Raw genomic sequence first — 17,988 nt, forward strand, 5'->3', positions numbered from 1 at the left:
TGATATATTCGTTTTCTATGGCTCCTGTAACAACTACCACAAACATGGTGTCTTAAAACAACATAAATGTTTTTTGAAGATTATCAAGTCAGAAGAGTGGTGATGTCCCACTGGGTTAAAATCAAGAAGTCTGCAAAGTCGTATTGTTCATCAGAAGCTCTGGGTGAAAATCTGCTTATAGATTCATTCAGGCTGTTGGCAGAATTCACGTCCAATGAAGCTGTGGGAAAGAATTCTCGTTCCCTTGCTAGCTTTCATCCAGGGGTCTTTCTCAACTTTTAGAGGACACCTGCATGTTTTAGCTCCTGCCCTGCGTCCTTCATCTTCAAAGCCAGCAATGGCTAAATTTTACTAATTTGTCAAATCTCTCTGATCTCTTTTCCTTCTTATCTCTCCTCTGCTTTCCTCTTCCACCACATTCTCTCTGGCTCCTACTGGAGAAATTTCTCTACTTTTAGGGGCTCGAGTGATTAAATTGGGCCCACCTGGATAATCCAGGCTGCTCTATTTTGTCAGCTGATTAGTAAACTCGATTACATCTGTAAAGCCCCTTCACAGAAGTACCTAGGTTAGTATTTGATTAAATAACCCGAGGACAGGCATCTTGGGGACCATCTTTAGAATTCTGCTTATCACAGAGGATTTGATAGATGAAGTTAGCACTAGCAGCATAGCAGCCACCAAGAGCCTAAGGACAGAGAGATGACCATAGGTTCATCTCCATGACTGCATTTGACACACATTTCAGGGGCATTGATGTCAGGTATCCAATTTTATACTGGTTCCTATTCTTTGCTGCGATTCCTCTGTTATTCCTTTTTGTTCATAGCCTATATAAAGGGCTGCCCTAGAGAACGGAGTAGGGGCTGTGTCCACACCTTGGAGTACTAGTCCTTTTACTATGAAAGTAAGCACTCCCCAGTGCTACCCCAAGCAGATATTCCTCAGATCTAATTGACTGTTATCATCACCATCATTGTCCTCAACAACATGGTCATCATCGAGATAACTCACATGTATTTTAATGTACCAGACATTAAAATAGGTGCTTTACATGTATGATTTATTAAATCTTTACAACACTGAGATTAGGTATTATTTTTATTCCCGTCGTGCAAATGAAGCCCAAAGAGGTTAACCAAGTTGCCCAAGTTCACTAGTTAGCACATGGCAAGTTACAACCAAGTCATATAGTCCCCATAGCTGCAAGGTAGGCTGGAAAACCGAGTTTCTGGCAAAGAGAAGAAAATCTCTATGAATAGCATGGGTCAGTGCTTCTCAAAGTGCCCTGAAGGTCTCCTTTTCAGAAGGACTTGGAGGTCCCCCTTCCAACTACATCTCTGTGTGAGGTTAAATTTTCAACTAAAACAACGTATTGCAACAGAATGAACACAGAAGCAGATATAAGAATGCAGCTGTCTTCAAGTAAGCCAGGCATTTAAGAGGTTTATGGAAATGTAAAATAACACCTTACTTATTTTTGGTTTTGGAAAATGGTTGTTTTCTATAAAATATGTTATATATACTAACATATAATAGGTTTACTGTTGTTTTAAAATGGAATAATAAAAATTCTTTTTAAATTCTCAGTTTTAATTTTTCTGGGTAAAACGTTGGTGGATGTAACCTGTAAAATCAAAAGCTCTTTGGTGTCCTCCAAAATTATTGAGGACACCAAAGAGCTTTTGATTTTACAGGTTACTATGGCCCTTGGGACAAATCTGGGCCACTGCCTTTCTTTGTAAATAAAGTTTTGTTTAACAATGCTATGCCCCCTCATTTATGTATTGTCTATGGCTGCTTCTACACTATAATGGCAGAAATTAATAGCTACGACAAAGACTGCATGGCCATAAAGCCTAAAATATTTTCTATCTGGCCCTTTAACAACAGCAGAATAAACTGCCAATCCTGATTTAGATAATTTCATCACCTGGAACTTGGTGCATTGCCATCCTGGACAAAGTCAGGGTCTTGTCAACTATAAATATGTCCTCTGTCCTCATGAAGCTTATCTTCCTGTTGGGTTGTTAGGGTGGAGGTATAGGCATAAACAATAAATAAGTCAGTGTTGTTTCCCAGCAGTTTGGACAGTGCCTAACACAGAACCTACACAGTAAATACTCATTAAGTATTTGTTGAATATGTAACAGAGTGAAATAAATGTATGTGTGACAGAAAGAGACAAGAAACTACCACACTGCTCAAATCATTATAGCTTTATATGTTTTGATATTTGTTAAATCAAGACTTTATTATTCCTCTTTTTCAAAGTTGCCTTGAGTGCTTTTACATACCTCCTCTTCTTGATGAACTTTGTTTTTCAACTTTCATTTAAAAATCCCTAAAGTTATTTAACCAATTCTCTGTGGTTTGCTGTTTAGATTGTTTCCGCCACCTCCCCCCTCCCCTATAATACAAATGATAAGAGATGGTTACAAAAGAGATGTACTCATCTCTTATTACTGCTTTAGGATAAACCCATAGAATTAGAAATATTGAGTCAATTGGAATGTACATATTAGGCTATTGATCCTAATAGTCCATCAGAAAAGCTCTTTCAAATAGAGAGAAGCCACTTCAGGGCACTCACATGCACTATGGCTGGAGCATAAACATGCCACAAAGCATGGTGTGCCCGATGGGGGAACCCCTCCCCTGCATGGAAGGTTGTGACTAAACATGATGAAATGAATTTCCTATTTTGTTTTATTCCCAAACCTGTATTTTTTTTTTCCCTAGAAAATTCTCATGAGGCCCATCAGAAATCATTTCCTCTAACTAGAACTCTTTAGCTGTGATGGATAAATACATTGGAGTGAGGACAACGTGCAAGAAGAAGGTCCTCAGGAAAGAACCTTACTTAACTTGGTTTCTTTTCCCAGTATTTTCAGACATTTTATGAGAGATAGAGATCACCAGTCCATGGGACACGTTTCGGGGAAATGCCCAGGGGCTGTTTTGATTCTTGCCCCAAGGGGCTTGGACTCAGTGCCCTCGGATTCTCCTTCAGCTCCAGCGTGCCGAGTTTGCTGTTCTGCTTCTGATTCCAGTTCTGATTTCCATAAGCAACAGCTCTCTGTACATCTACAGTCTCTCTGTAACTTTGATCAATGGTGAGGAGACGCCCTGCTGCCTGGCATCCTTCCGGAATGATTTCTGTAGCATTAACCTAACGACTACAACTTTGCCACCCAGGGTGTGACGTTTCCCCACCTCCACGTTGGAACTGTCAGAAAGGATCGTGTCTTAGAGTCTTTCAAATATCAATGGCCCTTTTTGACTGTCTAAGCTGTCAGGTATATTTTAAATGGCTACTCTCCTTAAACCACACTGGCCCAGGGGAGTATAACTTCTGCCCACTGCTGATAGACAAAATATTTAACAACCAATATGGTCCTGTACTGACTGATCATGATGGAAGCCAGCCGCAAACAACCATGTGGCCATACTGAGGCATCGAGCTTCTACACTTTTTTTTTCTCTCTGTAAGTAGTTTTTATTTTTATTTACAACAGAATTGGTGGCTTTATTCCTCCATCTTTAGGGACAGTTAGCATCAGCAGCCAGATGGAAAGTCTGCAATTAAGTCAGACTCATTCTGCCTCAGCCACAGCTCCGGAAGCTCGTTGGCCCGGTCCAGTCCCAGCTCCACCACCAGCGACATCAGCACCTCCTCATCCACCAAGTCCAAATCAATGATAGCAGAGCTCTGGGCACAAGCAGGAGGAGAGAGACCCACAGAGAAGGGGTTTTCTTATTCTTCTTTTTGGAGGTTGAATATGGTTCATCACATTACGTAACCGCAATTTTCAGGGTTCTTTGTTGTTCATTACAAGAGAAAAGCCAACCTTCTAGAGATTATGCTATCTGGAAATTTCCTGTGGTCATGTTCCGATGAGGCCTTTGGAGAAGGCCTCAAAGCAGTGTTTGCTAGTTTTCTCTGCTAAGAGAATTGGAAGGCACAACAAAATGCACAGGGCACAGAGAGATCAGCCTGGGGCAGGAGGCAGGAGACCTGAATTTTCACTGCAGCTTTAGCTCTTATGACCCCAGGCATGGTCAGCATTGTGTGTCACTTGACTAGGCCATTGTCCCCAGTTATTCAAACACTAATAGAGGTGTCTCTGTGAAGGTATTTGCATATGTGATTAAAGTCTACAATCAATTTACTTTAAGTAAGGAAGATTATCCTAGATCATCTAGGTCGACCTGATTCAATCAGTTGAAAGGACTAAAGAACAGAACTGAGTCGACTCTGAGGAAAGTCCGCCCGTGAGCTGCAGATTCAGCTCATGCTTGAGGTTCCAGTTGCCCTTCCTGACAGTCTACTCTGTAAATTTCAGACTTGTCTAACCAGTCTGTACAATCACATAAGCCAATTCCTTGCAATAAGTCTATATGTATATGTATAGGTATAGGTATAGCTATAGCTATCATCTATGTAAAATGATGTATGGGACAAGAAATCTTCCAGGCCAATATTCAATGGTGCCTTCCCAATCCAGAAGTCTCTTCTCATCCTGAGACTTTCAGATCTAGCTGGCGATTCACTAGAGAAGATGCATACTCTGTTTTCATTGAACTCCCTGCATCATCATATCTGTGGTGATGCCAGGAAGCAACAAAGACAAGCAGAGAACATAAGAATGAGCAATTCATTCATTCATTTTTTTCATTCATATTTCCTGTGTGCCTACTCTGAGCCTGGCACTATGTTAGAGCAAGGACACAGTGGTGAATGAAGGAAAGAAGATTCTTGCCCTCGTGGAGATTGTGGTCTAGCGGATGTACAGACATGTAAGCGCATGACTACACTAGAATACACAGGGACTTTGATGGGGTCTGAGCAGGCTGCTAAGGGGGCACCCAGGAGGGACACCAAACTCAAGTGAGAGGGATCAGGGAAGGCCTCATACAGGACATGGTACCTAAGCCAAGACTTGAAGTCAGCCAGATGAGACTTGCCAAGAAGAGCAGAAGAAAGTTGTAAGCACAGGAGAGAGTATGCACAAAGCCTACAGGCCAGCAAAAAAGAGCCTGAGACAGCCTGAGAACTTAACAAAGATCCATATGACTGAAAGGCAGAGTGCAAAGTGTAGAGATTGAAAAAGATCAGTTATCCCCTTTCATAAACACTGTTAAGGAGTTTTACATTATATCCAAAGTGGGACCTGTTGAAACTATTTTTTGAGCAGGAGATTGACATGGTATTTTTTAAATGTCATTCTGGCAACAACATGGTCAGAGAAGCCAAATTAGGACTGAGAGAGGATTTGTGTTATGTCTCAGTCCTTTCTGGCCAAGGGCTCCCTCACCCCCGAAGACAGCAGAGGGACATATACGAGCCCGGACTCTGTGAGCACCTTTCCTCAAGATGCCCAGCCTCTCTCAGCCAACCTTTCCAGAGCAGCCCTCCCACTTCGGTAGGCTGATGTTGAAGAACCTCTTTGGCTTTTGTTAAAGCAACTGAAAGATGCTTGGGAGGGACAGAAGGGGGTCAACACTTACCGAGGTTGGTGACTCTGTGCTACATGCTCGGATTAAGTCCTCTCTATGTCTTGGCCTCCTTCAATTATCACAGTAACTCAGTGAGTATCTATCATCCCTCTCTCCAGGCATGAGAGGTGGCAAGCTAGTCAACCGGTGGCACGTCCACCCTAACTCACGCTCTTCTCACTTCTGCAAACATGCCAATCAGGCCTGCAACCTCTCTCCTGACACATCGTTGGGGGGAGGTAGGTACGTGCCCTCCGCAGTTGGAGCACACGAGTGAGGACGAGGCTTTGCTTATGCCTCTGTGAGGATCACAGCAGCAGTGAACATTCACAGGTGCTTACTGTGTGCCAGACTCTCATGGCACAGAAGTAAATACTATTACTATTCTCAGTTTGGAGACCTGAACCTAAAACACAAAGACAAGTATACACTTAGTAAATGACAGAGCTGGCCGTGGAATCCGAGCAGCCTGACATCAGCCCCTGCATTCCTAGTCACCCCACTTCCGTGCTCCAGGGTGCAGTTAGCAGGGCCTGCAGCCTCCTACCGTCTGTCGGGCCTCCTTTAGAGGTAAGAATCTGTCTTGAATGAAAACTCTGGGCTCCATGCTTTTCTCCTATAAGATTTTCTAAATTTTAAGTCTCACACTTGGTTTGATGTACCTAGAACTCTTGAACCTTTTATTGTCCTTCTTGATTCTAGTCATTTAAATTTGAAGGCTGTTAGAGGAAACTTTATACATTGGAATACATAGTACCATTGCTGGTTATTTGTTTTACAATTTACGGACTCCAAAGTAACAGGGTGGGAGTGAGCAAAAGCCTTAACTATTTGGATATTTCTTTAACAATCCCTTCTTGGTGTTGGGTCATTTATTTGGTGCACATGTACATTTGTGTGACTAAGTAGGTGGGGGAGCCAGAATACTAAACCCAGAAGACACCTTTGTGTTCAAGGTCAGGCCCTGAGCAGTAACGGCCATGTCCAGGTCGTATTCTTCCAAAGAAAGAATCAATGTCACCAAGAAGGGGCTGGGTGAGCATTTGGGAGCACAGAGCCTCATCTGTCCCCTTCTCACCTCCTGAAGGCCCAGAGTTGAACCTCAGGCCCGCCCCTCTGGGGATGGCCTGGTGTTAATTATGATGCAATCCCCCAGCCATGCAGCCTCAGCAACAATTTCGGGAGTCAGGGTCCATGTGCAAGGCCATTAACACTAAACATGTTTTAATCCATAATTGTGCGAGATTTATTTAATTTAGGGGCTTTATTTATAGTTCGATTGGAATTGTAATGTATTTTCGGCCCTCCGCTCTGGGATCTGTCAATTTTTATGGTGTCTTTTAATTGTGTTCTTCCAGGCCAGGTGCAAGCAGTTTTCCAAAGCAGGCTGATCAGAGAAGGCCTCCTGTTATGTGACGGGGGAGGGGAGGGGCCTCACACGGACATGACCCTGTGTCACCATGAGGGCAGGGATACTGGGCCCTCAGTCCTCTGAGAGCCACAGCCCACCCACCTTGTTCAGTCACTACCCCTGCCTAGCCCGGCCTCTCCTCTCCTGCTCTATTACAGCTCATGTGCTGAGAAGGGTTTAAACATCTCTCAACTTACACCCTTCCATCCGTTGGTTCATTCCTTTGTTCACTTAACAGACATTTACTGAATACCTATTGCGTACCAAACCCTGTGCACAGTATAAGAATGCAAAAATGAATAAGACAGTGACTCCGCCTCTAAGGAGTTCAGGGTACCACAGAGGGAGGCAAAGAAGAACTGATAGTCGCTAGAATTTGCTGAGCAGCTACTTAGTGCCAGGCTCTGAGCACCACACCAGAAACACACAGAAGAGCATGACCTCAGCTTACGAATTCAGGAGATTTAGTCAAAACTAATTTATCTCAGAGTAGTTTGAACGACTATAATTTAAGAGCAACATGGAAGAAGGCAATTTCGTCAATACAGCGATTTGATCCAAACACCTACAGGTCTCTCTGATGGTGAGGAACGCCCCACAGAGTTAAACACGAGTATTTCTTAGCCTTGTTTCTTTTTGGGTGTTGGTGATTTTCAGACATCATGGGGTATTTTTGCAATCCTTTATATGTTTTGAAGCGTTTTTTCTGTGTTGGGAGAAAGAACCAGAAATCAAAGTAAAAGAGAGTGGAGAAATGAACCGAGGTTCTGCCAGCTGGGAGCACACCCTGGGGAAAGGCGAATTCAAACGTAGCTAGAGGAGAATGTGGCCTCGACTCTGTGCTAAGACCAAGGCACACGATGAAGTCATGGGCCTCATCCATGTGGCTCACTCAGGTACCTCCAGAAGCGAGAACAAGTCTGGCATGCTCAAGTCACCAATAACTATTGAATGAATAAATAATAAGTGAATATGAAAAACAAAACTCATGCTTTACTGGTTAAAAAAACAGTTATGCTTAGTGAGGAGATGAAGGGAAAACGTAATTTCTGAGTGCCTGCTGCATGCGAGGGATTGTGACTTAAGTTGTAAGTCACGAAATCTTCACAACAGCGTGAGGTGAGGTATTTTTTTCCACCTTGCACAGTAAGACAGAGAACTTAAGTAACTTGCTCGAGTTGCCAATTATAAGAGCCAGGAAAAACAAAATTTAAGGATGCCCCTGGTGAAGAAGGACTACCTTCCTGTAGGTTCGCAAGTGATAAAGCACACAGTATATCCTAATTTGCAACAGCTAATAATAGCAAGACATTGCTCCAGAAAGAATAAAAATATTATAAATGTATAATTATTCAAAATGCTTTGCTTTGGTAGGTTTACAGAAGAATAGCTTCAGGGATGAAGGAAGTTTATCTAGTAAAATGGAAATGTGAAGGAGCTCTGTGACTGGGTAGATTTGGAGATTCGTGGTGGTGTTTTTATACATCTTTAAGCACTTTTGCCTGTTGTCTGTTCCTCCTCCTTCTCTTAAAGAAACACAGTCATTAGAAGGATTGACACAACACAAGAGGAGGCCTGTTGGTCATTGGGATATGCAAATCGGTGGTGAAAAAGCCATGGCTTGATTTGGAGATGGCCAAGGACTCAAGAAGTCAAATTCCTCAACACGAGGCCAGAGTAAGGGCTCTTACCAAAGATACCCAGAATTCCTGCCCCTGAGGTGGCACAGGGGTGCTGATAGAAAACGTCAACCCTTCAAGAGACATGAAGAAATATGGCACCCAGTTGGGAAAAAAAAAAAGGAGAAGAGAGGAAATCACAATAGAATTCATCAAGTATTTGTTGGTGACCTACTGTGTTCCCAGTACTAAGAACTATGGAAGCTTAGATCAAATAAGAAAACGCGTGTAACGTCCCCAGCATGTGGTCAGTGATCTGTGAGGGGGCATTGCTAATATTGAGAGAAGTAAAACCAGTTATGCTTGGTGAGGAGACAAAGGGAAAACATAATTTCTGAGTGCCTACTGCATATGAGGGATTGTGACTTAAGTTGTAAGTCACTAAATCTTCACAACAGGGTTATAATTGCTTGAAGGTTGAGAGCATTTGAGCTAGAAGACTCAGAGAAAGTTAAGGGGCTCCTTTAAAAGGTGAGGATTTGGGTGAGAGGTAGTGATGCTGAGGAAGGCTTTCTGAGAAGTAGCTGCGTGAACAGAGAACCTGATGTGACTGAGACAAGTCACTATTTCTTAGAGGGTCCCATCCCTGGAGGCAGGTGAGGCCCAGTCTCCAGAGATTCTTTGTTCTCTTAGATTCTAGATGTTCTAATCCAGTCTCTCTAGAGATTCTTTAGAGAGGTTTTTACTTTCTTAGATCCATAGAGTGGTGAGAAATCTCTTATGAAACAAATGGAAGGTTAGTAGTAAGTAATGCTGGATAGGTGGGTTCAAGAAAATCGTGAAGGGCCTTGAATGCCATTCTAAGGAGTTAGACTTTATTCTCGAGGTGATTGAGGACCTGCGGGTGGTACCTTAGGACATCACGCTGATGAATGGGAGTCTGTGAGAGCAGTTAAGAGACTGCAGTGATAGTCCCAGTGAGGATCAAGAGGTGTGGGAGGGAAGAAGTGGCATCTGTCAAGTGAAGGGATATAAGTGAGCATTGTTACTGATGTGATTTGGGGAGAAAGAAAAGATGGCTTCGATACTGGGGAGTTACCTGAATTAGCGACCTCGGAGGCAGAGAAGCAGCACTAGCGGTTTAGATTTACGCATGCCAAGCCTAAAACTCCAGAAGGATATTCACACGTGGGAGATATCCTGCGGGCGTGCCTCGAACACAAAAGGGGGCTGATGACTAGAGAGGTAAATGTGGGAGCCAGCTTCATGAAAGTAAGAGTTGAGAGTATTGGGTTAGATAAAATATCTAAGGGAGAAAGGGCGGCAAGAACAGACCAAGAAGACACCACTAAAGGTCATGAAGAAATAATGATTAGAGGAAGGAGACTGAGAAAGAAAAGTCTCAAAGGAGTGGCAAGAGCAAAGTTTCAAGGATGGGGTGGTCCATACCAGAAACTGCAATTGTTTAGGTGGATGGAGAAGAGACCATTTGGTTAGGGACGCCGCTGCTCTCTGACAGAGTGGTAAGTTGAGAATTGAAACTGTGAAAATTAAGAAGTAAATGAGTAAGTGGCGATGAAGAAGAGAGAGGGTGAGGCTAGTTATCCTAGAAGAGGAGTTCTCTGGGGGTGTGCTATGGTCTGAATGCTTGTGTCGTCCCAAAATTCATGTGTGGAAACCTAAGCTCCAAGGTGATAATATTAGGAGTGGAGCTTTCGTGACTAGTATTAGTGTCTTTGTAAAAGAGGCTCCGAGAGATTCCTTGCCCCTTCTGCCACATGCGGATACAATGAGACGTCCGCAACCTGGATGAGAGTCTTCACCAGAACCTGACCATGCCAGCACCCCGATCTTGGACTTCCAGCCTCCAGAAGTGTGAAAAACACATTTCTGTTGTTTATAAGCTACCCAGTCTGCGGTGGTTTGTCCTAGCAGCCTAAACAGCTAAGACAGGGTGGTAGTTTAAAGAGGAAGTTTCCTTTAAGATCAAACATTTTATGCAGGGGAAGAGCCAGGGGAAAGAGAGAGACTGAAGATGTGGGAGAGAGAAAATTCATGGAAGACAAGAGGATAGGACCAGATGACTCCTATGGGACAAAGAAAGTTGGAAAAACTTCATCAAAGTCTACATCTGGCTGTTGAGAATAGTAACCAGCAAGCCGCATGGACTATGGCCCATGTGTGCATTGTCCTCACACCCAGTAGAGGGCCAATTACTGGGCTCGATGACTTTTCCTCATGGAGAATTTCACACTGATGGGATCAGTTACCAAAGACTGTTTCAAAATTCTTTATCGTCTCAAAAATAAGAATGAAAACAGGTGACTGCTTTCTCGTAACACACCTGAAAGTGGGTGTAACTGTGGCAGACTTACAATCAGATGTTGTATCTGAGGCAAAGTCCTAAATTTCAGATTTCCCAGGAGGTTAAAGGTCACATACTGTGTGCTCACAGGACAAACTCACTTTTCTTGCCATCGGGTTTTTCTGATGTGAGGTAAGACAATTTTATTGTGTTAACTTTTGAATAGATTTTTATCTAGATTTTGTCTAGATTTACATCATCAGCATTATCTTTTTGTTTGTGGATTCTAAGTCCTCCAGAAGCTCTGACCTTGCACTGCTCTTTTTACATTCTTATATACTTTAAACTTTTTATTTATCTTAATTATACAAGTACAATATGAATAATTCTCACGGTTAAAAATTTTCAAACAAAATAGGTTTTGTCTCCAGGTCCCTATCCAGCCCTTTCCCTACCCAAGAGAAATGTATTTACATATTCAAACATGCAATTATATTTTGTGGAGGATTTTTTTCCATAAAAATTGTAGATACTGCTCTTCGCTTTGCTTTTTAAACTTCGCTATAGATCTTAGAGATGTTTCCATATCAGTACATGCAAATCTACCAAAATTATTTTGAAATGATGCATAGCACATTCTATTGTATGGATGAATCATGGTTCATTTCACTAGCCCCTAATCATGAAAATGTAGATCGTTCCTAATCTTGCACTATTATCAAAACGCCAAGTACTGCACTTCAGTACCCACTTAGAATGCTGTGCTATTATAAGAAAGGGTCTCCTCCTGGAGGGTGAGGGCATGTGTGAAGAAGGGAGTGATTAAGAGGTACAAATTGGTAGTTACAAAATAGTCTGGAGATGTAGAGTATAGCATGGAGAATTTAGTCAATAGTATTATAATAACTATGTATGGTGTCAGATGGGTACTGGATTTATCAGGGTGATCACTTCATAAGTTATGTAAATGTCTAATCACTGTGTTGTACACTTGAAATTAATATAATATTGTATGTCAACTATAATTTAAAAAATTTAAAAATATAATTGGCAAAAAAGAGGGGAGCAGAAGAAAACGTTTGGGGGTGATGGTATGTTTGCTTTCCTGATAGTATTTCAGCAGTATTTATTATGTGGAAACCTATCAAAAAGGTATAATTGATGTAGTTTACTGTACATCAATTATATCTCAATAAGGCTGTTAAAAAGAAAAAAAGAATCAGTGATTTAAAGACATAGTAGGTGCCTCAACCCTTTTTTACTACTGTTTTGCCACTTTTCCCTTTTCCCACTGAATTAGTCACACAGGGACTCTTGGCAAAGCAGATTGAAAGGTCAACCCATTCTAACAATATCTCAAGTCAGTACTGGTTGGTCGTGGGCATCTTTGCCCACCATTGTCCCTGGGGATTTCTCACTGGCCACTTGTCTCCAAACCAGTTGCTCAACACCCCTCTCCCCTCCCACCTTTTCCTCTCCTTTTAATTTCTTTTGCAGAGTAGTTTATTCATCTCCTTGTTTCTATGTACTCTGTAGGGATTATGCCCTTTCCACTCTCTTTCCACAGAAAAGGCTTGAGAAATTATTTACTAAACAAAGACTTTCCTATTCTTTAGAGGAACGCTGATGCCAGTGATTAAGGTAACATTTTCCTTTTACCCCTGAAATAGATAGCTATATATTTCCATGGTGCCCAAGGTGGCGCACCCCTCAAGGTCACATTGTAGGTACTCAAAAGATACATGCGGATTGACCGGTAGAAGACAAATGGCAGCACCATTGAAAGACCAGCTTCATGGATTGATTCAGGAATAAGGAAGAGGAAGTGTGTGGAATTTTTCTAGTATATCCCACCCTGAAAAAAAAAAAAAAGACTAAAACAAAAACCCACACCATTTTAGATAACTTCTCAGAACATGAATTGCTTCTCTCAGCCTAAGGTAACAAGGGTCTGGATCCATGAATTATCTCCGTGCCCTTGGTGAGCCAATACCCGGCCCTCCACCACGTTCTGCTCAGCCTCTTTTGAAAAGCCTCTAAGGTAATTTCTCTTTGGAATTTGTTGGATGGCCTGCTTTTTAACATAAAGATTCTTTTCAGTCTGTGAACCAAGTTCTAAGAACTGGAACATCATGAGCAGATGTGAATGAAGTAGTGGAACTTTAAAACTTAGGGAGAAGCCAGGAAATTGTGCTAAACTTAATTTTCTTAGGAGAGGAAAAATAATTCTATAGCAAACAACTATTTTGATTATATAACTAGAATAAATGAATTCCTTATTTTCATTAAATAATTTAAAATAAAATGTGTAACTGATTTTTTTAGAAATAAACCACCTAAAAACAAATTCGATGCACACACACACACACACACACACACACACACAGGCTCACACACACACTTGCTTTACAACTTCTTATTGTCTAAATCTGCCTGAGTGTTTTTCAAAAACCATTCTTTCCCAGTGGAAGACTTCCCTGATCAATTTTAACATTCAGTGATTTTTTTTTAAAGGTAAGATCAATATAAATAATCTCTCTAACATACACACAACAGAGATTGTGAAGAATTTGCTGATTTGGCCCCAAGGGTTCTACCCGGGCAAACTTTGTACTCTGTAGTATGTGAGGACCTTAGGGCTGTGCTCAGGAGACCTGCAAGGTAAGTGAGACCTTGAAGAAGATAATTCTTTAAAATTATAAATTTGGATGAATTTTATATATTAAAATGATTTTTTTAAACCCGGGGCTTTTTTTTTTCAGTCAAGCATCTGAACCTTTGGGAGTTCTCCACCATATGAATCTTGAACCTTGGTAAGAGCATGCATTAGTCAGATTAAAGCTAAGTAAGCCATAGTAAAAACTGACTCCTCGAAATCTCAGCGGCTTATGGAGTTTTTTGTTTGTTTGTTTGTTTTTGATTTTTTAGGCGAGGCAACCCTTGGTTGACCTCACAGATTGCAAGGACCTTGTCATCTTACAATCCCTTATTTTTAATTTTTTATACCTACAGCACCTGGTCTTCCTAGGTGGTCTTCCAACCGAGTACTAACCAGGCCCGGCCCTGCTTAGCTTCTGAGATCAGACGGGATCCGACTTGTTCAGGGTGGCATGGCCATAGACGGCTTAGAGTTTTAATTCCTGCTAATGTTGATCATGGGTTGGCTATGGCTCCGTTCCATGTCGTCTTGTCCTCGGGTTGATGCAGCCATTCCGATCGAGAATATTGCTGTTCTTGAGGCAGAGGGAAACTATATGGCAAAGTACACCCGGGCTCTTAATGCCTCTACTTGGAAGTGATCCACATTACTTCTGCTCTTTTGTCATTGGCTAAAACAAGCAAGCTGGTCAAGCCTGATGTCAGAGACAAGGAGTAAAATCCTTCCCCCCTGGGAGGAGCAGTGACTATTTGGGAACAAAAATTTAGTTATTTTATATAGTAGGCAGAACCTTCCTTTCCACTATAAAAGCTTGAAAAGACAAGACTAGCGAGAATGACCTAGGACTGGTCCATCACAGTCAACCACCTGGACTCACTGAACTGAAAACTGCCTGTGGAAGAGAGTAGGGTCGATGGAGAGCTCATTCTGGGTCATTCAGGGCAGCAGTGCCAGCTGTAGTGTTCAGTGCCCTGTACTGGTGATATCGTCCCGGTCCTCAGGACTAGTTCTGTGATATGTTCGGTGATATGATTTTGGTTGTTTACCTGTTTTGTAGCTTCTCTCGTTCCTGTCTGCTTTCTGGGCTTAATGAGCCAGGCTTCTTAGCAATTCTGTGAGCCACCTCATCATGTTTGATATATCTTTTCTGCACAAAGAAGTAGAAGTCCTTCTCTATTGCTTTAAGAACCTGCTGATACAGTAAGGCTCGAAACCAACTCAAACATTTCCTCAACTCAGTTTTTGATCACCAGGCAATTCTTGCCCAAGGCTCTGTTACTCCTGCACAAATGAAAGTCTTGGAAAGTATCAGGACAATTTATAGTAAAAGATATTGGATAGCAAAGACTGGGAGGGGCCCATTTCAGTCTTGGGTTCTGTGCACTCAATAGATCGAGAGTCACTGGTTATCAAAAACTTAATGTGGCAGGGTTCTGTTAGCAGGTGGAATCTGGGTAATCTTAGAAAGTACAAAAAGTGAAACGAAGTTTCATTAAGGCACCCCTATGTTCTGGGTGGCTCAGAACAGTCATGAATCTGCCGATGACTATCGATTATTTTTAGTGCCCTTTTTCACCCAAAAATGTGTCCTGGATTAAATAGTAAATAAAATGACCATTCCAGCTACAATGGAAATGGTCCTGGACCAGAAGTCAGAAGATCTGCATTGTACACAATCTAGTAACCTTAGCTTCCTCATCTATAAAGTTGGGGGAGTTCATTTAGATCAATGATAGGCAAATTGTGTTCTGGTTTTTAAGGCAGCATCTCAAAACTCTCTTTGGGGGAAGAAACAAGAAGCCAAATGGGGGAAACCCTGACACTTCCAGAGAACCTCTGCTTCTGTTGATTTCATTCCTTGGAGTTCTACCTAACAAAAAGTGTTCTTGTGATAAGAACGAACACACACACACACACACACACACACACACACACACACCCCTACCTGGACCCTTCTTCCTAATCCAACACAACTTTCTTCCCTTTGCCACTAATGAAGCCCATCCTCATCCTCATCCATGCACTTCTGCAATCCAGGGCAGCTGTGGGGACCAGCTTCTTTATTCATCTCTCTCTCTCAGCCTGTGTCTGTCTCTTTCTCTTGCTGTCACTCTCTCTCTTTCTCTATTCATTTTTGGCTCTATTTCTTCTCACATCCAACTGTTTAATCTACTTTATATTTCACAGTCCATCCTGGACAGAGCTGGTTTAAAGGGCTAATTATTATTATCTTTGCTTTGAACCAGACCTCCTCACAGGTCACCAGCCAGCCTATAAAATGGGCTGCCCTTGAGTAAGGCACCCGCATCTAGTTAACCTCTGGCCACTGTTCTGCAAAAGCCAACCTAGAAGGGCTTCCTTGTGTAGTGGTTGAGGGTGAAGCAGTTTTAACTAGCAAAGAAGACTGGGCTTGGTGGGCACTGTCCTACATACGCCAAGGACAGGCCCTGTTTGCACTGACGTAGTAACAGCTTACCTGATCACCAAATCCAGTGAATGTTTCCCAATTGCTACTTCACCTGCCATCTCTGGAATGTTTCAGTGGTCGACCACTCACTCTTTGATATTTCTAGCTTCCCTATATGCACAAGAGTCGGGTTATCTCCTTACCACTCTTGTCAATCTCCCTTGTCGGTTTCTCTTCTCCACTCACTGCTTAATTTGAAGAAGCTGGTCCGTGGACTTGCCAGTGTAGACATAAGATCTAAGATGTTTTTCATACCTAAACTCTTGTTCCCAGTGGTATTGCAGCCTGCATGTTCACAAGGAGCAATCTGGAGGGCATAGGTGCAGACTCAGAGGTTCCACGCAGCTGTTGCAGAGTTGTGCATGTCAGTATCCAGGAACTCCTTGCTGTGCTGGGGGGAAAACTCCAGGTTGTTAATAACACAAAAATTCCTCCCCACCCCTCTCATCACAAATTTTTGAAGTGTTCTCCAAGGCATGTTTATCAACATGCAGGGTCTTCAGAAACCCCAGATCGATCCTTTCCATATTCACTGGTGGCACCTCCTGTCAAAATGTCCTGTGCCCCACTCCCTGCCTCTTTTGGCCCTCTTCTATCAAAACACACTGCTGTAAATAAACCAAAAAATATTAAACCTTAAGGTGAATTTAAGTCAATGAGGTTCCTCTATAAGGATTTATATTAAGCTTCATCGTTTTGCTATGAAGTACTTCTTTTTTCTTTTTAATTTTTAGATGAGGCAACCCTTCGTCGACCTCACGGATTGCAAGGAACTTGTCAGCTTGCAATCCCTTATTTTTTTTATTGTATTTTATTTTTTACACCTACAGTACCTGATCTTCCTAGGTGGTCTCCCATTCAAGTACTAACCAGGCCTGACCCTGCTTAGCTTCCAAGATCAGATGGGATCGGGTTTGTTCAGGGTAGCATGGCCATACACAGATATGAAGTACTTTTAAGGACACTCCCATAAAAGCAAACAAATAAGGGATGTATCACTTAAAGCTGGGAGTGAGCGGATGGAGGAGGCAAATTTCACTCCTTCTGAAATTGAATTACCAGGGGACTTACCTCTACTTCTTATTCTTTTTCTTTTTTTTCCAACAATGTAGGGTAAAATCGACTTTTTCTCTGTGCATAGTTGTATAAAATTTAGTGGATAGATTTATGATACCACTTCTGCAATAGTATCGATACAGTGTAGTTCCATCACCCTTCTCCTCCAATTCCTTCCTACTATCTCTCTGTAGCCATACCCTACTCCCACCCCAAGCCCTAGCAACCAATTGCCTGTTCTTTACAACTATAGTTTTATCTTCCAGAGAATGTCATACGAACAGAATCATAAGATATAACCTTATGTCATTATTGGCTTATGCATTACACTTATATACATTGAAAACATCATCAGAAAATGTTATATTTTTTGTTGTGAAATCATCAAAGGATTAACAGGGGAAAAACAATTTGTTATATTTGCCCATGTACTTATCATTTCTGTTGCTCTTTCTTCTTTATTGAGGTTCCAACTTTCTTTACAGTACCATTTGACTTCTTTCTAAAGAATTTCATTTAGCATTTCTTTTGGAACATGTATTCTTGGGAGGGCAGAAATTGAGAGATCCTTCCTCAGAGGATGTTTTTAATTCACTTTCATTGCTGATGAATATTTTTTGTTTGAACTTAAAATTCTGAGTTGATGGTTCTTTTCCTTTAGTACTTTCAAAATGTTGCCCCACTCCTTCCAGATTTCCTGGTTTCTGATTTAAAAAACAAAACAAAACAAACAAAACAAACCTTTCATTCCAATTGTTTTCCTATAAGCAACGAACCATTTTTCTCAGAGTTTCTTTTTTTGAGATTTTCTTCTTTATCTGCAGATTTCAGCAACTCGATTATGCTATGTCTGGGTGTTCATTGATTTGGCTTTATCCTGTATGGGTTTTTCTGAGCCTCTTGAATTTGTAGGTTTGCATCCTTTGCCAGATTTAGGAAGTTTTCAGCCATTAGTTCTTCAAATATTTTTTC

The 17,988-nt window shown here is 41.7% G+C and overlaps 2 pseudogenes; both read right to left on the bottom strand.

Annotated features, from left to right (window-relative positions):
• Positions 1-13,837: 13,837 nt before the first annotated feature.
• LOC111743227 lies at positions 13,838-13,956 on the bottom strand (annotated as a pseudogene).
• A 2,825-nt stretch (positions 13,957-16,781) lies between these two features.
• On the bottom strand, positions 16,782-16,900 carry LOC111743252 (annotated as a pseudogene).
• Positions 16,901-17,988: the final 1,088 nt, after the last annotated feature.

Source organism: Pteropus vampyrus, unplaced genomic scaffold, assembly GCF_000151845.1.
Source record: "Pteropus vampyrus isolate Shadow unplaced genomic scaffold, Pvam_2.0 Scaffold109, whole genome shotgun sequence".
NCBI lineage: Eukaryota > Metazoa > Chordata > Mammalia > Chiroptera > Pteropodidae > Pteropus > Pteropus vampyrus.